This window comes from Athene cunicularia (assembly GCF_003259725.1).
Source record: "Athene cunicularia isolate RWA chromosome 1 unlocalized genomic scaffold, athCun1 chr1_part2, whole genome shotgun sequence".
NCBI lineage: Eukaryota > Metazoa > Chordata > Aves > Strigiformes > Strigidae > Athene > Athene cunicularia.
The window spans coordinates 75,291,673-75,317,832 of NW_020799092.1; the positions used below are offsets into that span (position 1 = coordinate 75,291,673).

Consider the following 26,160-nt stretch of genomic DNA (forward strand, 5'->3'; position numbering starts at 1 on the left):
GTGTATAAGAGACAGGCTTGGGCTTCCCCTCGGCTCCTGGGGCCGTGGAGCCGGTGGGGCGCTTGGGTTTGCCAGCGGGACAACTTTTATTCTCTGGTGACTTTTGCTGGCCCGACGGGGTCCGAGGGCTGCAGCCCGGTGGGGCCGGGGGAGCGTGATGTTGAGTAGGAGGAAGAGGTGGAAAAAGAAGAGCAAATACAAAATACATATAATTCATTTTCTGTATGTCCTGCCCTGAAAAATGACAATTTAGAGCAGCTGAACTTCTGGTGTGGGCAGTGGATGTTTCCTTAACAAATCTTTTAAAAGTAAAGGCTGCGAGCGCGCCAGGACCGGAGGAGTTGCGCTGTCTCCTGTGTGTGCTTCCATCCCTCCCGGTGCGGCTCTGTCAAAGTTTCCCGCAAGGGCCCCGGGAGTCCAAATGTCCAGATTTTTCTACGTTTGGGTTGAAAGGCAGTGCAGCTGGCCGGGGTAACTGCTGGATAAAGGTATTGTGGGACTTCACAAGGCGGAGGGGTGCAATGCAGGAGTTCTTTGTAACTGAACTACTTGTTCTTCCGTTGGATTATTTTTTTTTTTTTTTAGCTTAATGAGTTCTGGCATGTATCAATATTGTGCGAATGCGGTGTACGGCCGTGACTGGTGTTGGAGCAGAGTCTGGTCCTGTAAATTCTGGGCAGTGCTTGTAGCAAACTCGAGAGAGAGGCAGGAACATGTGAACTTCTGGGGTTTCACTGAGAATTTCCATAGACTAAAAAAACACAACAAAATGAGGAAGAGATGCTTCTGTGTGAGCATAATGTGGTCGCTGTGTGTAGTTTGTGGTGGGAGCGTTGTTGAATAACTCTGGCAGGGGTGCTGTTCTGCGTTGTGGCACGTATATGTGTGCGCTAAATCCTGTAGCACCGAGGAGGATATTTAACTTTCATTGACTTGGCAAAGAAGTAGAAGCATGGAAGAACATTGTTAAAAATGGGAATAATTGCTTGTGGATCTTGTAGGCAGTTTGAGAGGCTTTTAAACTGTCTTAAATTTCCTCATGAGATGAACAGGACACTGAGTATCTCTTGCTATATTGATGGTTTTCCTAGCAATATACGGACAGACAGCATGTACTGTGAATGTGATAGCTGCTTGCTTATTGTCAGTGATATTTGCTCAGGGACAATAAACAATTGTTTGCTGGGCTTTATTAAAAAGAACCACAAAGGCCCCATATCTCCTAAAACAAAGCCTTTATTGTCTTAAAGCAACTGTGGGCCAATTTCATGCTTGGTGTAGTTCAACTGATGTCAGTGGAGTTTTGCCAGGGATGATTCTGGCAGGTGAAGTGTCACTTCTGTTTTTCAGCGCCCAAAATGCTCAAGAGTAATATTGCTATTTTGCCTTCAGCACTTAAGTATTGTTAATTAAAATAGTATGCTGATTGCTTCCCAGAAGTCAGAGGTAGAGGTGGGAGAGTCATCTCACCAAGTCCTCTAAATACTTACCCGTTTGTTTTCTCCTTTCTGCTTCAGATCTTACATACCTTAATTTACTCTCTTCCTTCTTTTTCAGTCTTAGCACCTTTCTTATCTCTTCAGAATTAAGAAGTCTCTCTGAACTCCGGCTCAACCTTGAGCACTTAACGGTTTGAGACTAGCTGTGTTGAACCCTACAGCACCCCTGCACGACTAGGTAAGTGAGGAGCTATGCGGCAGCTGCAGTTGGGAGATCTTTCTCGCACATGCCTCTTCTTTACAAGCTCATTTGTGTGGTGGCTATGGTCAGTGTGTTTGCTGAAGTAGCAGATTGTTTGACAGTCATGCAGTGGAACAGCCAAGCTTGAGAGTAGACATGGATGGGGGTAGGGGAGTTGCTTAGTTTTTACACAGTGCCATCCATACTCAGGATGTTGAGAAACTGTTTCTGGGAACACCCCTTCATAACATAGGTAAGGATAGGAAAATCCTAAAAATTGGGAACAGAAGGAAAAATGGGGAAAGATAGAAGGAAACTTTCTATTTCCTAGCTGTGGGAAGAAGAGTGGAACTGTTTAACCAGTAATTGGCTTTAAGAGAACTTTGGCTCCATCAAAGTTTCAAAAAAAAAGGATTTTACTGAATAAAAAAACCTGGTTATCTTTGTATGCAGTTGTGTTAAATACATGTGGCCAACTCTAAGGTTTTTCTGGCACTGTGGTAGTTTTAAAGAGAGCAAGTTTCAGTGCTCAGCTTTGCAGAGCCATTTTTATATCTTGACATCTTTGCGCTGTGCAACTTTGGATCTATTTGCATCTCATAAGTACACAAAATGAGCATGTCAGACACAACTCACAGCTGATACTGTTCTGACATTTTTGGAAAAAGCAAGCATCAAAGAGCAAGCTATATTCACCGCCTAACTTTGGAGGGGAAAAAAACGTGCTTAATGCTTCTTCAGCTCAGTGATTAGTCTAAAGTTTATTCTGGTTTGGCCAGACCTGTTATGTTCTTGAGTATCAGTGGAAGTACAGTTTGCAGCTTCACATGATGTTGCAAAGAGCATGCAACTCTTCTGTATTTACTTAAAGAGCATGTAATTTGGAGTTTTGATGTTTTAACTTCAACAGAAGATAGTGGTAGGGTTCAGCTGTGGAAAGGGAATTGGTTGCATGCTAACCTGAATATAGAGGTCAAATTAGATAGGAAAAATGTTTTTTAGAAGAAAGATAAGTTACATGGCTAGAACTACACTTCTCAGCGATACTTCCTCTTTCCACATCTTTCATGTTTTTGTCAGGCTTGTCTCTGTGCGGGCTTCATTTATCCTAACCCTCTCAAAGATGTGCTGAAGTGGAAAGGTGCTGCATCTTCCCACATTGGGGAAGACACCTTCCCTTTGCAGATGAGGAATAAAAGCACCAGAAAGTAAATAGGTTGTCCATGACTACACATGAACTTGAACTCTTGTCTCCTGAACTATTGGCTAGTGTTGAAATGAAGGAATTTCCCCCTGCATGAAGGAGCAGAAGAGGCACAGTCCAAAAGGCACAGTATGAAAATCAGTTTGGTTACCCGGCTGTGATGCAGTTAGTGATTGACTGCTCTCCCACCAACAACACATATGTTGGTCTTTGTTAAGCTGTGAAGAACAGGAGGGGTTTGTAATGTTAAGTGCTTAAACGAAGACATTCAGCCTACATAGGAGAAAAAAAAACGTAAGGGACATTTTTCTTCTCCTCTCTACACCTGTTTTTAAATAGCGGATGCTGTTGTCACGGATGGGTCTCTGGCTGGGTCTTTGGTCCTTCATCTGGCCCATTGTACAGGGGCACATCAGCAGGTGCCAGCAGAAGGGAAGAGAAGGCTTTGCAGAGCCCAGAGGGCCCTGGCAGACCAGGGCTGCCTTTCTGTGACCCCAGTGAGATGGTGTGAGTACAGATCCCCACCCTGAGAGACCAGGCTCATGCTTCTTTTTAAAGGTGGTTTCTAAAGGGGTGGCTGCTCTCACTTCTCCTATGCACAGACACTTCGCACAGCTGCTGTTCTTGCCTGGCCGCTCTTCCAACCACAGGGTGTTGGTGCAAAGGACTCTGTTGCACGGCAGCGGGGAGCTGCATGTGGCAATTTTGTGTGGCAGAAATCTTACAGGGGTTTTATAAGCAGGGAGCACTGGCCTCTGCAGGGAAGAGAAGGATGTGGTCTTTTCTTCCTCTTTCTGTATGACTTGAAAACACCAGAGATACCTGTTACCTCTGTGTTTTGTCACACTTCGAAAACTGAAGTTTGAAATAACGCTTTTCCTTACAGCCCTGTGTTTGGTGGTTGTCTGTTGTAATTGCAGTCTGTCAGCATTTTAACTTTAGTTTCGAAAGGTGTTTCGAGCTGGCAGCTTACTTCTTGTGTTTAGGCCAACGTTGTAAGTTTTGTGCAGTGAAGGGTAGGAAACTCACAGGTGGGAGAGCAGTGTTTCCAAGTCGGGTCTGTAAAAGAATGTGCCACAAAAATTTTGGAGCGGCTATGTGCAGTGCTCAGTCCAATGGTCTGTATCACATTATTTTAAAATAAAAATTGAAATCAATAGTTACTCTGTTTTTTTAGCCTAGGCCTATCCTGAAAGGGCAGGGTTTTTGGTGGCTTGGTGCCATTTGCTTTCTAGTATAGGTTTAGTCTGCTTTGGAGTTAATCAGCTTGTTTAGATGGGACAAGAGTGAGAGAAGGAAGCAAAATTGCAGTAACCTTTGCCTTATTTAGCTTTATTTATCCTAGAAGCAAAACTCCTGTATCTGCTTACATTTTGAAAATTTCTTTGGCAACATGAAGCCAGAAGGTTGCCTTTGTGCAAATACATGCTCTTCTTCAAAGAGAGGAATAGTGCTGTCATTTAGGAACAGTAGGACAAATTCTTTCTTTTAGATGAGATCAATTTCTTTTATTTTCACATTTATACTGCAGCTTATGTGGCTGCAGGATGAACTGTGAATCCTCTGTCCTGTCCTTTAGCAAATCTCAGCTTTTTACATTTACTGCCCCTCAGTATGAGCTGCATTAGAGTCCTGTAGAGAACTAGCTTTATGATAATGAAGCATGAAACGTGCTCTTGCTGTAAGGAGTACTTTAACATCCTGAACAGCAACCTTGCTGCTTGTTGTGGTGGGATGGGTCTTATTTTTTACCTTGTACCCAGGAATTACTCACCTTCCCCATAAGCTGGAGAGCTAAAACCCACAAATGCATCTGAAGGAGAAACTGCCCTCAGGTTTGACTTTGCTTGAAGCAGTCCCTTTGCTTTGCAGCATAGTGTATTTTAGGGAGGGGAAAACTGAGTCTTCAAACGGTTTGTTATTGTGTAGAGTGAAACTCATATTAATCTGCTTTTACGTGCTTGAATATTAAGAGTTCTCCTGTCTGTCTTGGAAGGACGTTCAGTTCACCATGCTCATGCCCACTGGAGCTGGCTAATTCAGCAGATCCGGTGGCATCTGCTCTGAATGGGAGCCAGACACTGCCAGTCAAAGGTATTTCAATAGCGATGGTATTCAGTGGGTCTGTTGGTGGGTTGGCGAGAAGAGGATGATGATGGGAAATAAGAGAACAATTCTTTTCATTCCTTGCCTGTACAGTGAATGGGCATTCATAAGACCTCATGTATATACACAGGCTTTTGTTCTGGTGCTAATAATAAAACAGAGTTCACAGCTCTGAGTAGTCAAGATGATGTTATGAGAAGTGGGTCAAGACCATCCGTGTGTGCATAACTGTGCTCCTTATCTAGGCCAGTGCCAGTGCTGGACACTTCTGAACAAGCTGGAAAGTTTTCAGGGGAGCTGGAGTTCATGCTGTCAGACGGGTGAAGTGCACCTCCAGCTGAGCAGAGCACTTAAGGATGGTGATCAAAATGGATGGTCTCGAGTCATTTTGCATGTTAATATGAGCATAGAGGAAAAGTTTTACTGTTTAGTACTTCTGAAGATCAAGGAGTTTAGTTTGAGCTAAAGGAAATTTCCTTCTTCCTGTCAGGATGAGTCGCTGAGCAGCCCTTCAAATAATGTTCATTGCTGTTTCAACTGAAATACATCTCTGCTACCTCAGTTTCTTCTTAACTGTCACTGGGGAAAAAGGTGACTTGCTGAGCATCCCGCTGTGCTGCTGCTACGTCCTTCAGACTTGCTGTGGTAGTTGAGCTCTGTGGTGCCCTTCAAGGACGAGCGGATGCCTGGGCTTGCCCTGAGGTGCAGTTTGTGGCTTGGCTGTTGATAGAGGACAAAAGCTCATTTTCATCGGAAGCCACTGGGATTTGGGAGGTTTATTTTTGGAGAGAATAGGGAGGAGTTTGACTGTGTTATTGTAGTCTTTGCATTATACTGTGATTTTTTTTATTTTTTTTTTGCCTGTCCTAGAGCTTTTCGAGGTAACTTGACCTTGAAGATGAGCTATGTCATATCATGCAAGCTGTAATACTTTTGTTTAACTCATAATACCAGGCATATCACTGCTGCCTCCTGGAAACAATCTGGAAGAAATCTATAGCCAGGTCTGGGTGTCTTAAGAGAAGGGAGGAAAGGATGGGGAAACAGTCTGGTGGTTTGGGGATTTTCTTTGGGTGGGAGGTGTTTTTTGGTATTTCTAAAAGTAAACCAACTTCTTCTTTGAAGCCTTAGAAGTACGTTTTGAGGCCATTCCTCTATGGACCGTGCAGAAGCAAACTGAAGCGCTGTGGGTTGTAGCCAACTTTCCGGTTGTGCTGGCAGTAGGTTTGCAAGGTGAAGAGATGACCTTTTGTAGGTGGCTGCTAGGGCAAGGGTGAGTACAGCTTGCCTTGCAGCTCTCCCACCCTTCTCCTTGTTCTTTGTCACAGCGAGCAGCAGCAATGACACTCGAACCGATCAGAAATGCTCAGGCGCAGGGAGTCCTGTGTATTCTGGAAGGAAGCCCTGGCTGGCATGGGGTTGTCCTGTGCGTGCTCATTGTTACCACAGATGGCAACTGTGGGGAGCAGGGTGACTCTCCAAAGACAGGCTAAGCATGTCAGTTTGCTTTGTTCACCTGTTTCTCCTTTCCAGGACAATAAGGCTGAACAAACATACGCAAAATATGAGCGAACGTATTTTTCCTTTTTCACAGAATACCATAAAAGTTAGCATTAGAATTCAAGAAATTTAATGTCTCTGGGAAGCAGAAAGCATGTATCTCTTGAGCTGAAGCTGTATCCCATTGAAAAGATTTAGAAAAATATTTTTCTGAAGTGCCAGTAACTAGAAAGCCAGCCTTGAAGCTTGTTATGAAGACTGTAGTTTGTGAATGGCTGTGCCGGTCAGTCTCAGGTTGAGGGTTCAGTTTAAAAGGCTGAAGCATGCATTACAGAGGCCATTGTATGAAAAGTCTCGCTCTTTTGGGAAAGCTCTAATCTGAGTATTTGGGCCTGTCTTGCTTTCTCTGTAGTTAGTGACTGATGAAACTGAGCAAAAAGATGGAGATTTTGGGGGATATCAACTGGACATGCTACATCCTTTTCCTAATCATGCAAAAGTGCTGTACCTTCACAGTTTCCTCTATAAACCCAAGAGTTTACCGAATGTACAATGACTTTGATTTTTTTTTACAATGTAGTATGTAAGCAGAGTAAGATAAATTTCCCTGCTCGAATATGTGAAGACAAGTTAGCACATCAAGTCAGAAAATAACTGTGCCAACTATAGTTTTTCAGTGGCCTGAGGGCCCTTCCTGCACTGTCCTAAAGAGTCAGTCTTTGCCCTGAAGAATTTGCAGTTTAAACAGGAAAGAGAGTGGGTGAATGGACATTAGACACAAAAAGGTGTAGCATGTTCTCTTTTTTTGTGTGTGACATAAGCTCAGTGGTTTTGCAAACTTGAAGTAGAAAAATTTTTCTTGCGTTGGAGATAGTTTTGCACTGAATGCAGCTGCTTTGCTGGAGAGCCAGATTTTACTGAAACTTCCAGTGTAGATGTAGCTTTATGTATAAAAGTGTGTCACTCATGTTTATTGCATTACAGAAACAAATTTTAACACTGTAAGCTGCCCTATAGGGATCGATATACTTCCCAGATAGTTAAGGCCTACTTTTTCTCTGTAGAAGCACTAAAAAGGCATCTCTTCAACCTTGTTACCTGCTTCCAGGTAACTAATAGGATTAACGGTTCGAAGAAAACATGTTCCTTTAGTTAAATGAATCCATTTGCTAGCTTCAGCCAAAATTATTGCAGGGAGGACAAGCACAGGTCTATATAGTACATCTTATTTTCAAAGAAAACAGGACTTAAAAAAGTTAGACCAGTACTTTTTCCTACAAAATTTCAGCAACTGATGTAACTTTTATTGTGAAATTTTATGGCAGACAACTCTAAAAATGGGGGCCAGTTTGAAATGCAGAGTCGGAGATTGGTCTGGTCAGTGATGCTGGTATAGCTTTTTAAAGGAGCTGAGTGAAGAACTTCAAAAGAGGGGTAAGTACTGAAATCCTGGGGGAATTCTTGGATGCTTTAGCAGAGGGCCGTGTGGGTCCCTAAGTAACTAAATTTTCTGCTCAAATTGTAATTCAGGTATCTGTTTGGTCTCTTCCTAAATCACTGCTGTGATTTGCTATGACTAAGTAGTTCTTCCTTTCCTCAAGGCTGTCACTGTGTTGCTAGCGTGGGATGGCTACAGACAGCATCTGCCAGGGAAAGGCTCTCATTTCTGTGGTGCTGAGGTTGTGGTCGGCTCAATCTGTGATGTACTTAGCTTTGCACCCAGAAGGATGCCCAGGTTTTATAGTGCTATGCTAATTAAAGTCTTGCTGTCTGCCATATGAAATTCTTAACTGCTGAAGCATCCCCATATCAGCTTTCAGTAAAACTGTTTTTCAGAGTCTTTCTTTTTCCTTCAGAATTTTGCAAGAAAGAAAGACTCTAGCTGCTGAAGCACAGTGTTTTACTTTCCTGTGTTTTGTCTGTATTGATGGAAGGTTTTCTTTTTATGCTTAATTCTTTTGACTGCCATCATCTGGTGGTATACAGGGGGAGGGCTGCCTTTGTAATGCCTTCTCTGTGCACTGAAAGGCAAGAGTTTTGAATGAACTTTAAAGTAGAGGAGTGTGTGCTTTCAAAGAGCTTGTTTCTTCCGACATTGACTGAAATAGAATTAATGAAGAGTTCCATCAAATTTGGCATAGCATGCATTGATAAAATGGTGCTTTGTTAAATGACTGCTCTAAGGGATCATTTCAACTCCTTCTTCTCATTTTAATACTGGATTTTAATCTCTTTACTAGAAGTAACATTGGGACTAGTAGAATTAAGTATTAAAGTTTGAGCCAGTAGTGAGTTCATCTATTCCTTTTTTTTGTCTTTAATGATGAAGAAGCCTCAGCTGATTTCCCATTCAGGTTTGATGCTTCACAAGACTTGAGGTTCATCTTTATTTTATATCCAGAAACACACTTTGGTTTAGGGTATTTTTTGTTTCTAATAGGAAGCTGATTAATTGACTGCTAAAACATCATCCACAGATGTAGTTAATTTACTTTCTAAGTACAGATCTTTAGAGTGCTATGAAGTCAGGAAAAGATTGGATTTAGAAAGCACCAGATTACGCCTACTAGTCAACAAAACATTGAATATCAAACATAACTCATTACTATAAAAGCAATGAAATAAGGAGCTCTCACTCCTACTGGGTTTTTTCCCCCAGGAAGGGGACTGGAAAAAAATGTACCCTAAAATAAAACCATTCCTATTCTTAAGATTAAATGTTTTTGTAATCAATGTACTGGTTTTGTGTTTTGTTTGTTTTTTTTTTTTTTAAACTGCCATAGTTAAGTAGAGTATCATGGTTTGCTGAGTGGGAGGTTTAGGAGTGTACTGTAGGGAAACTGGATCCTTCAGGAAGGAAAGGATATGATAGCCCAACAAGCCATTTACAAAAATTACAATCATTCCAGTTAATATGGTTAAACTAGGTAATTTTTGCTTAGAATTCTGTAGAATCATTGTGTATTTGAAAAATAGACTGTGTCAGGATAAACAAATCCTTCCAATATCTATGTAAAATAGATAAGTATTTATTATTGTCCTTTTACAACTCAAGAAACAAAGGCTGAATTGACTTGTCTGCAGCTATAACCAATTAGTGCAAGGATAGGATTTGAATTTGGGACTTTGAACCAAGATGAAAAACAAACAGGATGGAACACTGCAAACAGAAATGTAATGAAAAGATAATATAAACTTTATATTTCAAGCATAAACTCACTATGCCGATATTGAAATTATCTTCTCATAAAGGCCTTTAGGCAAGTAGGCCGCCTAAAAAAGCTGCTTCTTACTGAAAACAGGATCTGGTTAGACCATGATCGTTACTTTACTTGCCAGTTTTGTGCGTCGTACGTTACCCCTGTTAACCTTGTTGCTTCTGAGAAAATTCCTAAAGACAAATTGGAATTCAAATTAAATTTTCAAATAACTGAAGTTCAAATGAAGAGCACCAGGCAAATTACACTTCATCTTGAAAAGCTGCAACAAATTCATGCTAGAGACTTCCTTTACTTATCTTCCAGAGCGATTATTGGTGTGACTCACCCGAAGTGGTTATACTAAATGTGGAAATGCAGCTGACTCGAAGACAAGTGATTGGCATCGTTTTATGGGGATGTCACTAACTGTGGTTTCATTAAATTGCAGTTTTTCCTCTGTCCTGGTCAAATGTTAATTTTCATTACAATTTGGGCTGAGCATAGAATAAACATTTCTTTTTTGTTTTTGGTTAGTTCTCTGGATCACAAGGGCCATGACCTTCTTTTTTTTTTTTTAATGCCAAGGATGATGCATCTTAAAGCACAATACTCACTTGCTCCCTAAATTGTTTGCTGGAGGGGTGGTAGCACTCACATGGTTACTGCAGCACTTCAATATTTGTGCATTTTGGGAGAACAGTGTAGTCTTGTAATGGAGTTTGGGATTCCACACCCCCACCCTGCTTCCCACCCCAACACTTTCCTGGAAATGCATTTGGAAGGAATTTAATTAACTGAAGTACCTAGAGTTTTCAGTCAATGCCTTTGTGTCACTGATGAAATGTAAGAGATAGAGAGGTTTTTGTGGTGTTTCTGTGTAAGTTTAAGCAATTTCAGACTTTCTTAATGATTTTTTTTTTTTTTTTTTTTTGTTCCTAAACATGCTAAGTTAAAAAGCAAAGCAAGCTTCTCTTAGCTTTCTGGACTTCTAAATGTCTTCTGTACTGGATGTTGTTTGAATTAGATTCCTTTGCCTTAACTGTCTTGTTTGCTCTGGTGCTTGTGATTCATTTAATTGTGAACTTGCTAGCACTTGACTAATGGAAAACCTAAAGTAAATAAGTGATAGTGCATGCTAGAGAATCAAAAGGCCCTACAGTGAGCCGTGGTGCTCTTTAAAACAATTTAAATATCTTTCTGTAAACCAATTGTTGAACGAAGAGCAGATGAATGGAAGTTTAAAAGGTTGAATCATTGAAGTTTGGGACATTGTAAGCCTAGACTAGATTTAAGTGTTATTACTTTGAAGTGCTTAATGGAAGGGGAGTAGAAGAACATTTTTGAAAGGGCTTTATATTTGCCTAGGGTTTATAACTGAATCTAGGGCTTGGAGTTTCCAGGGTCAGTCTGGCACAGGAACAGGAGTATCAACAAACTATTCAAATGTAGGTGGTCAGCTTAAATTATAAGTTTTTTCTGTTGTCTTGCTTCTCACTCTCTAACATTTTAGTCTCTACTGTGAATTATTTTTTTCATGATGTACATGTCTTCTACATCTCAATTTACAGTGCAATTCCTCTCCCCTTCACCTGAGTAGTGTTTGTTAAGAATATCAACCTTTTTATCCAGAGCTAGCTGTCCTGAAGCTGAAAACCTAACCTAACTTCAGAAGTTAGAGGTGGCTGAAATCTAAGGTGTACACATATGTGTGCAGTAAATAAAAACAGTCTGCCTTGCAGCTGTGACTTGTGGTGGCACCAGGCTTTCTTTCCTCCCTCCCAGCCCTGTTCTGGACTCCATGTGTTGCTTTTCACAGGTGGGACATAAAGCACTGAGCGAAGCTGTCTGGCTCAGTACAAGCATCTATGAATCTTTCTGAGTCAGAGGGTGATGTTGGACTGCAGCCGTGTCTGTGCCTGATTCTGCTCTAGGGATGTACAAAATAAGCAAGAGAAGACAAGGTGAAGTTGACAGAACTGGAAAGATTTTTAGTGATATAACTTGTCCTCAACTGAATGGGCTGGGATTAAACTAGGTCTGTTCTCAATGCAACAAGGTCTAACCCTGATGCAATATCCTGTATAAGACAGTTTGTTAAAGGTTAGTTGTTTCTTTTTTCTAAAGTGAAAGATACTTTAGATTATAGGTGTCAGTTAGGTAACTGGCAAACAACTCCTAATAGAGGAGGTCTTTATACTTAAAGTTTGAATAGTTTGTGCTTTTGGGCCATTTTTGGTTTATTTTCAGTTTTTCACTTTTTCTTAAATGTACCACAGAAGCCAGAGGTAGCCAGAGGTATCCTGCAAGACACCTTCTGTCACAAAGAATGCAGGCACGTCAACATTAAATTTGACCTTTCCATCATCATCATGATGTTTGATAAATTTTGACCTGATCGCTGGATGGGGGAAGAAAATGGGTCAGATAGTGGTATGAAACTGGAAAGAAAATGAAATGTGAGATAATTAAAAAAATAAAATAAAATTTTGGTGTATCTGTTTGTACCATATGTATTTCTGCTACAAACTGAAGCTGTAAGCTTTCTAGCTGACCTGCATGAGATAAGCTTACATGAGTCTTTAACAGAAGCATCACCACAAGTTGAAGTCCTCTGTGCTGCGTAAGTAAATCCCTGTTGTCACCCAGTTCACATGTAGTCAGTGTAGGGATCCTTCAGTTTTGCCTTCCATAAACCTTGGTTTTGTTTTCCTGACAATTCATTGCCTGTGTATCCAAATTCTTACAGTTTGTTTGGTGTTTGTTTTTTTACTGCGTTTCCAAGAGCTGTTACTTGTAACTGTTGTGTAGCTGCACTGGAATGAGCCCTGTCAGAGCCTGGGCTCCTGCCTGGAGTCTTTCATTACTCAGCCACTAGTTTACATGAAATTTAGTGGAGCTTCATATCTTGGAGGCTTCAAATCCTTTAAAAATTTGGCTGAAACCAGCCAAAACTTATGAAGAGGATTGCGAGTGCACACTTAAATTACCATATAAGAAATCTAAGAAAGTTATTTAACTTAAATACCAGACCTGGTCCTTTATTTTCTTCTTGGTTATGAAACAGTCTCTCTGGATATGTTTTTGCAGCTTAGCTGTGCACCAAGGGAACTCCCTGTGGTGGCTCTTGTAGCCCAGCTCTTGCAGTATGGTTTTGCTGGAGCCATGCTGATTTAACTAAGATGTAGGCATCAGAATAGTGTTCTAGATTCTTCCTACTTCATGTCTAAATGCTTTACAACATGGTTGCTACCTTTTTAGAAAACTTGTTGTGCAAGCAAACCACACTGATTTTTTTCAGCTCAACTGTCATTTGGTGGGTAGCTGAGATGGGGAACAGTAGATAAGCTTTCATTCTTACTAACTTTCTGAACCACAAGAAAATTTTGTAAAGCTGAAGACGGGGGAAAAAAAAAACCTATGTATATCAGTTCCCTCATTTGGTTACAACTATAAAGTTGTAATGTTAATTTATCACTTCCTTCTGGAAGCTTTTTGTAATGGAATGAGCTATTTCTGTAATCCAATGACATGTGCATCGCAAAGTCTTGAAAATTAGAATGGATAGGAAAGTTGTTATTTCAAATTTTTATGTATTTGTAAACTGGCTTCGGGCCTTTGAGTTGAAAGACTAACCACTGAATTCAACATACTGCTGGGTTGTATCACAGAAAGATAAAAGTTGGTTCCATGTGAATGAAGTGAAAACTCAAGACACACTAGTATGAAACTCAGTAAGCCCACAGTGAATATATGTTGGCTAGTTTTGTTTTGTTGTTTCTTTTTTTCTTTTTACAGTTAAAGATCATATCATAAAGCATTTTCTTTATATCAGTGTCCTGTCACATCATGTAGGACCAATATTTGCTCAAATAGGAAATACTTATTAAGGAAAACTGCTGCAGACCTGAGCTTGCATTCTAACCGTGTTATCTCTGCTGACCAATAACCACATGTTTTATCTGGTATTCTTCCCAGTGCAGGAGCATGCCTAGTGAGTAACACATGAAAAACAAATATAACATGGGTTGATACATTTGCCAACTTGCAGAGTATAAGGATCTCATTATTTTTTCCTACTTCCTGCCTTTGTATTTTTCCTTGGCAGGCTAGGCAAGGTTCTTTCCCATTTCATCTGCATGTTAGTCTTTCTGTGGGGATGGCTATATTGAATGATGAATTTGGTTTTAATTTTGCTTATTTATTTTAACAGTAGCTTTTTTTTATTTGGATGTTGCAGGAAGTTACATAGGTTTTGTTTTGTTTTGTTTAATTTTGTTGTTGTACATAAAAGGAAGGCTAAGGACCACATTCTTACAGGGGAAAAAAAAGAAGGATATCAGGAATGTACAACTTACTGCTATTAATAAAGCTCAATAAAATTTTAATTAACTAAATGCGCTCTCTGGCCTTTTGCCCATGTAATAAATAAAAATAAGAGAGAATCTCCTAAGTCATTATTACCTGTTATCAAAAATACTTATGTTTCCAGTTACATTTCCATCCCACAGTGGAGCTGAAGAAAGATTGGCTAGCAAGTCTCTATATGCAAAGAAATCTTGGTTATTTAGGTTATGTGTTTCCCTGCATTTGTGTGTTGGCACTGGTGTCCTAAAGAATCTCCTTTATCAAGCCAATCCATATGTAAAATCATCTTTGTATATACAAAAAGTATGGATCCTTCAGCAGGACTCCTGTTGACTTTGCTTGTAAGGTCTACCCAGGGTTGTCTCTATTTACTGCAATGTGCAGTGTATCACCTGCAGAACTCCTTGGAGAGGGAAATTCCTGTTCAGCAGAGCCTGTGCCCTGCCTCCCCCTGTACCATTAATCTGGTTCCTGTTGATGAGAGGTCTTCAAGTGCTGCTCAACCCAGTAAGTCTGGATTTAAACTGTCTGAGCGGGTATTGGGCAGCTGGGCTGCCAACACAGATGGCAATTTGTCTCGCCTCTTCTGGGAGAAAAGAACCTCCCCATTCCAGGCCTCTGCAAGGTTTTTGGTAGTTCTCAACTTTTTCTGCTGGAGACCAGTCACAGGCTGCCCACCTCTCCAGAAGGGATTGAACCCGTATCTGTTCTTCCTGCAAGTGGTTGTCCTTTGGGTGCAGTTACAGTGATGAGTAATGAGCAGGGTAACAACTCCAACTGCCTTGTTTTACTTCTTGTTCCCGAATCTCCCATTTTTTATCTCTAATCTTCAGGCTGAGCCAATGAGGTTTAACTGCAGATCCTAACACTGAGCTGATTACATGCAGATCTGCGGGTGAAACGTTAAGCTGTCAGAAGGGACACTTGCCATGCTGCCTGACATCAAGTGATGTCTTCTTAGATCCCCATCAGGCAAACTGAGTGTTATCATGTCCTTTCAGAGCCCAGCGGTCCCCCAGCACCATCCTGTCCCACACGGGTTTGGCGTGACTCTCCCCAGGTTATCCTCTTGTGGGTTGATGCGTGGGACTGCGGGGCCCTCTCTCCAAGGGGTCACCCCCATCACCTGCTGCAGGAACCAGGGGGACTGTGCTCAGGTTGCCCATGTGCAGCGTGGGTGCTGGCAGCCGGGGATGAACTCCAGGCAACATTACCCACTGCTGAGCCTGGCCCAAGCCTGCTCCTTGGTTGCCCATTTCCCCATAAATTGCAGATGCTATCAGAGTCTCCCGGCTTGGCTTTTTGTTGGCCCTGTTGCTGCAAGAAAACATTTTTAGTAGCTGCTTTTCACCATTAAAATGATTATTTTGTTATGAATCAGAGCTGACTTAAATGCAGATGAAGGATGACTCCCTAAAACAGGGTGTCTCTCCCAGACCCCTGATGCAATTGAGGCTTACTACACTTCAGCTGTCCTGAGCTGTCCTGTCTGAGCTCTGTGTTCCAGAGGGGAGTGGTTTGCCACAGCTGATAGCATCCTCATATGGCAGCCAGCAAAGAGTGGGGGAAAGGAAACAGCATCCTGAAATCCCACTCCCTTCAGATGGAAAGCCCGGATGACCATGAAGTGGGATTCTCTGTGAGAGCCAGGACTTCCCAGGGCTGCTCCTCAGGGCACAGGAAAATCCATCATTTTCTTCCAGCTCATTTTTTTCATTTCCTGGTTCACTACTCAAGTTAAATTTCCTTTTAAGTGCTGTTTACATTTGCAGCTTTAAAAATGTGGGAAAGGCGCTCTCAGGCAGGCTGTGCTACAGCGCTAGTAATTATTTCAGAGATGGCTCCTGCATTGCCTCTTGCCCTCTCATCTGTCATCAGCTCCCTCCTGTGTTTTGTGAAGTTTTTGCTTTGCTGCTGACTGTGGCACGACAAAAAGTGAGCTCATATGGAGCTCAAATTACTGTTGAACTAGTTCAGATCTGTTTAATGGAAACCTTCCTTCTCCAAACCGTTTTGCGCTTATTTTACTTAAGTCATAAAACTTTGTCTGTTTGAACTTTATGAAAACAAACCAAAACCCTCTCCTGTGTTAGTTACAAAACACTTTGGTTCCTTTCCCTGGTTTTATTTCGTGTTATTTACTTAACTGCTGCTGCAGTAGTGTCTTGGGGTAAAAAGACACTGCTTCTTAGCCAAACAATTTAAATTTTTCATAAAGGGAGATGTATAATGAAACTCTTTGTGAAATGAGTTAAACATCCATTCCAGCTCAAGCTTTAAATAGGAAGTGTGGATCATTTCAAAAGCCAGGAAAATTTGGACATGATAGAGTATGGATGTGATAATACTTTTCAGCAGCTGTGGAAATAAAGGAAAACATCTGACTGGTCCTGGCAAAAGTCTGCATAAATTTATAACTCAGGGTGTATGCATATGATCTCATGAGACAGAGTGAATTTTTGCAACCGCGTGCTGTGCTGAGTGGTATGTGAGCATCAACCCATATTTAAAAAAATCCTGCGGTAAGTGTCTTCTCAATTTTTTTATTTTTTCCTGAGGCAGAGATGTGCCAGGATCTATTGTAGACTTTGTTAAGTAAATTCCATCTCTCCTTGTGTATTCTGGTTTCGCTTTTTTGGCTTTCTGTGCTGGCTAATCTGTTAGTGATGCTTAAGTTTAAAGGGACCTCAGTTGCACATTCCAGTGAAGAAAAAAAATATTTGTATATTCTTCTGAGTTTTCTCTCTGAACTCCTTATGTTACCCCTGTTTTTTGAGATAGCCCTATATTCTATAAGTTAACTTGGCAGGTTGTGAAAAGCTTTTTTAAATTGTCAGCTTTGCATTTATGCAGGAAAAGCTTTGGTATCTTCTGCCTTCAGAATTTCAGCAAACCCACGATCACTGCAGAATCATTTGGGTATGGATTCTCTCCAGTTGCTGTGTTTGACTTGTACAAGGAACTGCACATGTTTAAAAACAATTAATGGGAAATAATAAGATATTTTAGCCCAACAGGCTCGGTTCTCTGTACTTATTCAGTAAATGACTCTTATTGAGATTAATGGTTTCCTGTGTTTTATTAGCACAGCAGTTTCAGCTGGTCCTCTAATCTCACATTTCTTTTTATAACTATTTTATAAGGAGAAGGACCCAATTAAACCAGTTCAGGTTTCTCTGTTACACTGCTGTTATCCTTGCCCTCATCGTAACACGCCTGCCTTGGCTGGCTGGCTGCTGTGCTTCACAAGCCTCTGGCGTGTCCCCCTGGCACTTCTGCGTTTGCGCCAAAAGCTCCTACAGTCACTATGCAGCCGTATCTTTCTGACCATCTCTGCCTCCTTTGATTCTGATGTGTACACAAAAGCACACAATCCTATGTATATTTTAGCCAACACAGGCTGAGATTACAAGGTGGTTCCACCTCTGTGCAGGACTGCTCTAGACACTGAAACCTCCCAAGGTGGAGCTGCATGCCCCCTGCATCCCCTGTGCAGTTACTGGCTCCTGTGCCAGCCCCGAAGAGCAGGGCTGATCTAGGGAGGTGGCAAAAGAGAGGGGAGGGGGAAAGCAAGTGGCAGCTGCTGCAGAGCGATGAGGACAGCTTCTGCTACCTGATCTAGCAGCCAGGTGGTTTCTGTTGTTGCCTGTAGAGGTGAGGATAGAAGGTAGGCAGGAAAGAGGGGCCATCCTATACCTGCAGCCATCGCCCAAATGCAGGTAGCTGGACTGTAGCAGGAGGAAAAGGAAGGCTTTAGCTCTTGGGGCAGTGTGCCTTGCAAAGAATCATTTTCTGCTTCTCCAGGGAAGAATAACACAGGTGAGCATAACCTGAAGACTTTGTCAGACATAAATCTGGTCCTGCTCGGGGTGCCTGGTGTGTGATGAAGCAGCACTGCCGTGGGCTTCGCTGCTCTGCTATTTAACTGGTAGCTCAATGAGGTGTGGAAGCATCCACTACGTTTGTGCCTTTGTCTTATTGTACAAGCATCCTGCCAGTGGTGTGATACAGGGGTGAGTCTTGTCCAAGATGAGGTCAGGGGAGTGTACTTTAGATTCTCTGTTGAGGGTATAAGGCTTAAACACTAACTGTAAATTCAAGATTGGCAAAGTCCTGTTTCAGGATTGAATTCCCCATGATTTCAGTTTGTCCGTTTTGAGATCATCTTCAAGTATTTTGTTGAATGTGTGTATGGGAATAGGTCACTTGGATTGTGTAGATCGAAACATTAATTTAAACTGGATTAGAAATATGTAAAAGTAACAGGGGAAAATCTTATTTACAAGTAAATTTAAAATAAACGTGTAGTTTAGCCATAATGAAATATTCAGTCGAACTTAACCTCCCCTACCTCCCTGATCTAAGCCCCTTAAGGCTTTCCCTGACCCGGCCCTGAACATTTGTGACCTGTTCAAATTCAGATAGTTAAGATGTTGGAGCCAGTGTTTTCGAGAAACAAGCAAAATTTTTGAGAAGTTTTTCCTATGAAATTCAGAGATGTTTTCTTCATTGATTTTTTTTTTTAATTCAAAGAATTCAGTAACTAGTTATTTCAATGTGTAAATTTTTCAAGTAGTTATTCCAAAGCTGAGAAAGTCAAGAGTCAGGATTATGATTGAGATAGAAAAGGATAACTCTACTAGTTCTAAAATCTGGAGTCAGGATGAAAAAATAATAAAATTGCTAACTTCAGATAATAATTTGTTCTAAATGTTTGATCTATAAACAAAATGTCTGTTCCACTTTGTGCCCATCTTGCTTCAGGTGATTTTATCTATGCAAATAAAATCAATTTTGCTTTGATGGTTTTGTGAACTTACTCTGCCTTCACTTAAGTCTCTTAATGCAACCTTGATAGGAATAACAGCTGAAAATGTGTTCACTTAGAACATTAGAACTGAGTAATTTTCCATGTGTAATAAGGAATTTGAATAAGTGTGTGTTATATGGGACCAATTAGTGGTGTAATTTATCTGTCTCTTCAGCAAACAAAAGGCTCATGTTACAGCAACTCTTCTGCAGAGAATAACTGAAACAGAAAATGCTACAAATATTTAACAGTCAAGGTTTCTGCTTAAATAATTTTCATTTTTAGCATCTGTTCATTTCTAGAATACAAATCAACACCAGTATTTTCTCCTCTGATGTGTCTTGTTGAATCCCTTTTAGCTGAAGTGAAAAATGGAGGTATGGGATTATTTTGAACCTGCGTGTACTTCGCTCTTGATGTAAAACATTGAAACCCCCAAGCTGCAAGCTTTGAATATACAGAAGTTGCCTCTGGCTGTGCAAGAAGATATTTAGATCATGAAGAACCTTTGTGGTCTTTCAGAGAAGGACTACCTTGGTAAAAACAAGTTTAAAACTTGAAGCTTGCTATGATTTCTTTCTTAAATCTAATAGATACCTAGATAAAGGCAATTAGTCCTTAAGAAGGAAGTCTTAAAACTGGTTTGTATTAGATTTCAAAGGTGAGGGTTATGCTGGTCATTTAAAACCTTGGATTTTTCACCACCACCAGAGCCAACAAATGGCAATCTAACATTAGGTTCTGGCAAGATACAGTCTCATCTGTAAAGGGCCTTATGCAAGTTAAAACAGATGTGGTTTGGGATCATATTTAACATCTGTGGCTGGTGACAGAGCAGTACATGAGAGGAGATGATTTGTCCTCGTGGCATGGGATGCTTGTAGATTCAGCTGATATGGATCCATTATTTATGCATGTTTTGGCTAGTCCTTCAACACACAGTTGGAGAATGTAGGTCTACTGCAGCAGTGAGGCTCTGGTTTCTGAAAGAAGACTGGAGATCCTATCCCAGTGCCTGTTTCCAGTACCCTTAGGGCTTTCGGAGTGCCATTTGGAAGGTTTCGTTAAGAGCCTGCTTCCTGGCTCCCTTCAGCCAACTGATACTCATTTGCCTATGGGCAGCCATGCAGAAGTTAGCATAAAGGATGGCACCTCAAAGGGAAGCAGAAGGGATGTTTCCTTGAGTCTGTCCTTCCCTGTGTCATCTCCAGCCAGCGTCCTGCCACGCACACATGGATGCACACAAGATGCACGGGCAGGAAAGGGACCTACTTCTGCACAGTCTCCTCTTTCAGACATTATGACCCTTTCGCGTGCCTTTTTGGCTCGCTAGAGGAAAACACATGCTTCTTTGCAGATTTGCTCAGTCAATAAAGGAAATGGGTATTGAGTACATTACATCCTTCCCAAACTGTAACAATTTCACCACCACCATCTTTATTATTAATTTGAATATTTGATATCAATGAAATTACAGTAGATTAAGTTGCATTTTCAATTCCAACTGGATGTGATTGCTGTAATTGTTGCCAGGCTCTATCTGAACACGTTTCTACCTAAATACAAAACCTAACCGAGAGGAGAGGGAAGAAGAGACTGCTAATGAGATTATGAAGTGAAATATCAATGAACAACATTCTCTATGGTGGAGACTGGAGAAGGAGGAGAAAAATTAATGCAAAAGGAATCAAAAGAGGCCTTGGTTTGCATATTAACTGTGGATTAAAATTTGTAGTTTAAACAATGGGATTTAATCTGTTAGCTGAATTCGGCTTTTAAAGTATGTGGAGTAGACTGAAATGGGGGCTAAATATTCAAAATAAAAGTACTGCAAGCATTTAAACCAGAAGCAGGAAGATGAAGGGAAAGAAGTAGTAAGCAATTGGTCTGTCTTTCTGTAAGGCTGTGAGACTAGGACTTGTGTATACAACTGAAGTTTTTCCTTTGAAGCCTTTTGAAGGGTGGTTAATAATACACATGCCTTCTCCTCTGAGAAGTCAAGGATCACTGACAAATTAACCAGGTTATCAAATGAAAACGTATTTTAATTTGCCTTGTGATTAATAACAACAGATTATTTCAGCATCTATAGCACTCACCTTCTATTAAATTGTTTCAACATCAAAGGCCTTTCACCGAGGATGAGTTTTCTTCTGTTTTACATGGTCCACTTCATTTTAGTCCTTGACACACTTGATTTTAGTCCTTGAATTTTGCATATAGCTGTCTCCTATGATGACATTTTTGTAAAGGACTTGTGTGTATTTCTGCTGTTTCTTACATACATTCTTCTGTGCAGGCTTTGGATGGAGGAATGAAGCCCCTTAGTATCTTGGTAAAGGGTTTTTTCTGTACTTAAGAATAAATCAGTCTTTATTAGAAAACATTTGCACAGTGATGGTACCTATTAAGCATAAAATGCTTCTGTGATATCCATTGGAAAGAATGTCTATGAATAAAAAATGAACTCCTTGAATCGATACTATTACTTTTCATTCTCTGCTTTCTTAGTCTTGGCTTTTGCTTCTACACTCTTTACGAGCTTTCCATGATGGTGGAGTTTTCCTTTCAAAAGAGGCAACATGGCCTTGTTATTCTCTATTGCTTTGTTTCATCTGCAGCACACACAGTAACATGATAGGGAAGTTGGGAGTTATAATTTCAGAACTGTGCACACAGATAGTTGGTCTTTAAAATATTCCCCCCCCATCCCATCCTTTGCTTCTGCTTGGTTCTTTTGCCTTATCAGCTCTTTCCTTTTACTTCTTTTTATTATTTCTTTTTATGGTATGTTGTACGTACTCTGTGAACACAAAGTAAATTAACAGCCTCTGAATCAGAGCATATTCCTGATTAGATGAGGTCTCCTGGCTCTCCCTTATGGAAATCTTAAATAATCCAGAGCACTTTAGGTGTAAGTATAGTTTTAATAATAAAATTTACCTTGTGCTAAATTCCTGCAGATTTTTGTAATAGCAGTCCTCATCGGGATTATTAACCTAGGGTTGTTAACTTTCAGATGTTCACTAAGGCTAAGTCTTGCTCAATTGTCTTCAGTATTCTTTTACTGATCTAATAAAATGGCATCGTATCTTTGTTACACCTGGACTTGTCTCATGTGCAGAGGGGAGTGGTGGTTTACTATCTTAATTTCAAAACTTTCTCATTTTATGTGCAGTACAGTGGCCAGTGTTTGCTGAAGCTGATAAACCTTCCCCAGAGGAAGGCTGGTTTGATAACAACAAAGGAATGAGGATGGTAAGGAGAGTCACTGGTTTGGAGAAATGGGTAGGTGTTAATGCGAGGCAAAGAATAACTAAGTGTATAATGGACACATAGTGAGAGTAACCCTCCAGCACAGACTTCTGTTCACATCGATTTTGTTCCCTTACTCTTTAATGATCACAAAACTAGATTCTAATTTAGTGCAGATTTTTATCTTCCTTGTTAGCATAGAGATGGTCACAGCTGCTGGTAGTAATGAGCCCATGTACTGTACAAAGTCAGGGGAGACTGCACTTCAGTGCCCAGCCCCATTTAATGAAGCTTTTTCAGAGCACGCAGCAGTAGTGCATGCATTTTTATGATGATGACAAAGCCTGTTAGGTTTTAAATGCATCTTCTTTCCAGAAGCTTGACAGGGGTTTTGTGCAGGTTGGTGCTGTATTTAAGGTTACATCACCATTTCCATTATAAACCCCTTGCTTCCAGTAATGTTACTGTGTGGCAGCCCTGTCACAAAGTACTTAGCAGAAAAAGGTTGTGTTGAGATTAAGGAAGAATTTTCAGCCTCTTCTAATGTTATGGTCACTAAAAATATGGGAAGGGAAGAAGGCCTCCGTGTGTGTGATTAAAATGGGTTTAGATGGAGTTCAAGGTGCTTGGAGTAAGAGCCATGTCCTTCTCACTGCTGGAACCCGGGGAAAGTTAAAGATAGAGCGGGGTAGCAGAGGTAAGGACTGTGAAGTTATTAGCGTTGACCTGTAAACACAAACGTTAGCAAGGCTTCTGCAGTGAGTAGGGGGTATGAGCGACTGTGATGTCGTTCTGCTGGAGTTAACTGCACTAATGCACCGGGAGCTGTGCCAAGCGCAGACTCTGGCTGCAGAGCTCTTTCTCTATATTGTCATTTCTATTAAACACGATTGCTGATGAAGAGCTCTGGCTCCCTTTATTTGGCTTGGAGCTGGTTATGGTGTGTTCTGTTTTGTTGGTAATTGTCTCTAGCTTGGAAAGGAATCTCTTGGATCTCTACTGATGGCATATTTGTGACTTGTAATAGATGTTTCTGTGACCTTAGACCATGTGCTGCACAAAAATGTAAGAGGAAATTAATGGAACATCTGATCTTACTTTTTAAAGGTCAGACTTTCATTTTTACTTTCTTGACTAAAGTTTCAGGAATTCTAAGTTAATCTGAGTTGCAATGACTTTTTGTCTAGGGTGAAGCACTATCTTGCCTTTCTTTTTCTTTTCCCGTTTTTAAAATTTTCATTTCCTGGATCTGTGAAATTGTAATTCTAGATGGTGCATAAGATAGTCGTTCCTTGTTCATACACTCAGATCTAAACTCAGTCGTTGGAGGCTGTCTGTGGTATTCGGTTAGTGGAAAAGGAAGCCTTGAGTTAATCAACTTTTAGTAAATGAAATCTTGGTGGTTATATTGACAGATTTCTAGCTCTGGCTTTGTGGGCTGTTTCAGCAATTCAGCAGTGTGCAGTAATATTCACTTGCAAACTAAAAGTCTGTTAAAAAATAAGTGCTGTCTGCATGACTTCAGTTCTAAATTGTCTCTATTAATTTATAATTTCCTATTTTTAATGTAAATTAAATTAATAGTTGCTGTAGAGCTAATAAAGCAAATGGTATGTCAGATTTTTAGAGTGAGAGAGGATCTTATGGCATTAATCCTAAACAGTCTCATGTCTTATTCAAGCTACAACTTTAGTCTGCCAATCAGACTTTGTTTTTTCACATATTTTCATAATAGTTTGCACATTTGGGGATTGCTTTTTATAAGAATCACTGTAAAAAAATCAAATAGAGGTGATTCATCAAGATCTATTCTGGTTATTTACAAAGGCCATATATATGTGTGAGTATATATATTATATGTACATATGTATCTATGTTTTATAACAGCAGGCTTCAGGCTTTAACCACATAAAAAATGTAATCATATTGTTTTTTGTTGGCCACATTTGTGGCCAAGAAGTGGACTTGGCCAAGAAATGGGCTATTTATTCTCCTTTTAAGTCCACAAATAGACTTAAAAAGAAAATAAATAGATGGAAGCAAGAGAGACACTTGGGATTATAAGGAAGTCTAATATTCTCTGCCAGAGTTAGGGTCGTCTTTTTTTGCAGTGATGGAAAATTTAAGAGTCCTCTGTTAAAGTTTAAACAGGCAGGATTTGAAATTACTGCGCATCTGGAAGTGTAGTAGATGGTCACATGTAGAAGGGCTGATCTTAAAGGGCTCAACTGGGACTTGCATGATCCGCCTTGAGTTTCTAGTTCTACCTAGTTTCTCATATAGCTTCGGACAAGTAACTTGATTTCAGTTTGGCTTGGTTTTGTTGGTTTGTTTTTTTTAAATTGTTCTCCATCTTACAATATAAGGAAGTTTGATCTCAGCTCTACAGAATGACATGAGAATAAATTGGCAAGTGTCCAGTGGATGAACACAGGCTGCTGCTTCTACCTTTAGCCCTGGGCTACTGTGATAACCAGTCAGGTGGGGAGAGCCATCTCCATAAAGTGACTCCAAAGCATAAATGAGGAAGTGAATGTGAGTTGCCCAGGAGCTGTAGTGTATTCTGGTTTTCTTCTCTACTCTTGTGTCCTCTCTCTAGTCTCTGTGCTTCCTTCCAAGCAGCTGGGGAGCTGCTGACCCAGGTTTGCTCCAGCACTTAATCCAAGCGTGTGTGCTGCTCTGCTCTTCAGTTGTTGGCTCTGTTTCTCCTGTATTTTCCTGCAAGTCACTTGAAAGATGGATGTTCTGATACGAAGCACGTCTTTTCTATCTATATTTCCATAGTGTTACCAACTATAATGACAAAGTATTATAAATTCCATTTTTAAACCTGTGGGAGGTGTGTGTGTAGGTTTGTCAAGGGGCACCATCCTTCAAGCTGACTACCTGCATAAGTGCCTGCTCCTAAGTACAGAGTGCAAAGCAATTCAAAAAAGCTCTTAAAACTGGAAGAAACGACCACATCTAATGAGTCCTGTGCTGATTTAAACATATATTTGGTTTGAATTTATTTAAATAACTGTGAGAACATGTGCTACCAAAGCCACTTTTCTCAAGACCTAATTGCTTTGAAGTCTTGAAAAACTCATCTTGTGCATGCACGTCTGCAATTCTAAACATCTTTAAGATAAATGTAGATTAATGAAGTGCCTTTGAGAGTACTTGCCTATACATGCACTTAACCTAAACAGATGATGAACTGAATATATGAATGCTTCTTAACAGAGAGATAGAGGTGAGTTTAAAGTTTTTAATTTGAATGAAGAAAAGCCGGGACTGACTTTCATACATGTCCAAATTCTGCTTGCATGTCTTTTTGCTAGGAGTCTGCTATGCATTTACAGTCTGGTCTCATTCCTCTCCGACAGGAGCAGATGGGGATTCTTGAACTTGGCCCAAATTCCTAGAAAGACACTGCACTGACGTTTTGTAAAGGTGTGAGAGGCAGTGGGAATTTGGATGGCAGAGGGTGACATGGCAGAGAATGATACAAGGAAGAAGCAGCAACACTTTCACTTTATTCAGCACTGCAGCAATGACTGTGAATATAAAATATTTCAGTGTGGTAGAATAAATGCTTCTCTCCCTTGCCATCTAAATGCCATATCAAATGGATCCTCTTTACTTGATTTTTTTTTTTCCACCATCTAATTAGCTCATAATTATAATTCTTAATGACACTTTCAAATTGGAACATCCCAATATTTGAGTCTTTCCCTCCTCCCTGCCCAATTAGGATTTGTAGGGGAATTTTGGCTACTTTGCAGATATTTCGATTAAGGCCTATGAAGAATATGGGGTCTGAGAGCCCCATGAAGATATTTCCTATTCCTCTCCATCCTTGCACATGCCTGCCTGTTTCCCCATGGTCTCAACATTGCTGCTCCTCTCCGGGGGAACATGGGAGGGAGTGCACAAATCTCAAGCGATTCTGAACAAAAACGTGACTTTGGCTCTGCTACCTTTTGTTATCTAATGGAGCGAGCAGAGATCAGTGTATGTGTAATATTGTAAATGAAATGGGGCGGGGGGGGGGGCTG

At 40.6% G+C, this 26,160-nt stretch overlaps 1 protein-coding gene across 2 annotated transcripts in view; it reads left to right on the forward strand.

Annotated features, from left to right (window-relative positions):
* FAM107B (family with sequence similarity 107 member B) overlaps nt 1–26,160 on the forward strand; it is a 134,501-nt gene that overhangs the window by 71,980 nt on the left and 36,361 nt on the right. Inside the window, exons 1-2 of one of the 2 annotated variants that reach the window (XM_026868508.1) lie at nt 608–665; nt 1,558–1,677. The exons of the other annotated variant lie outside the window; for it this stretch is intronic. The gene's annotated coding sequence lies outside the window, so the exon portion shown is untranslated. Of the gene's footprint in view, nt 1–607; nt 666–1,557; nt 1,678–26,160 lie in introns of those variants that run through there. 2 annotated transcript variants of the gene reach the window in all.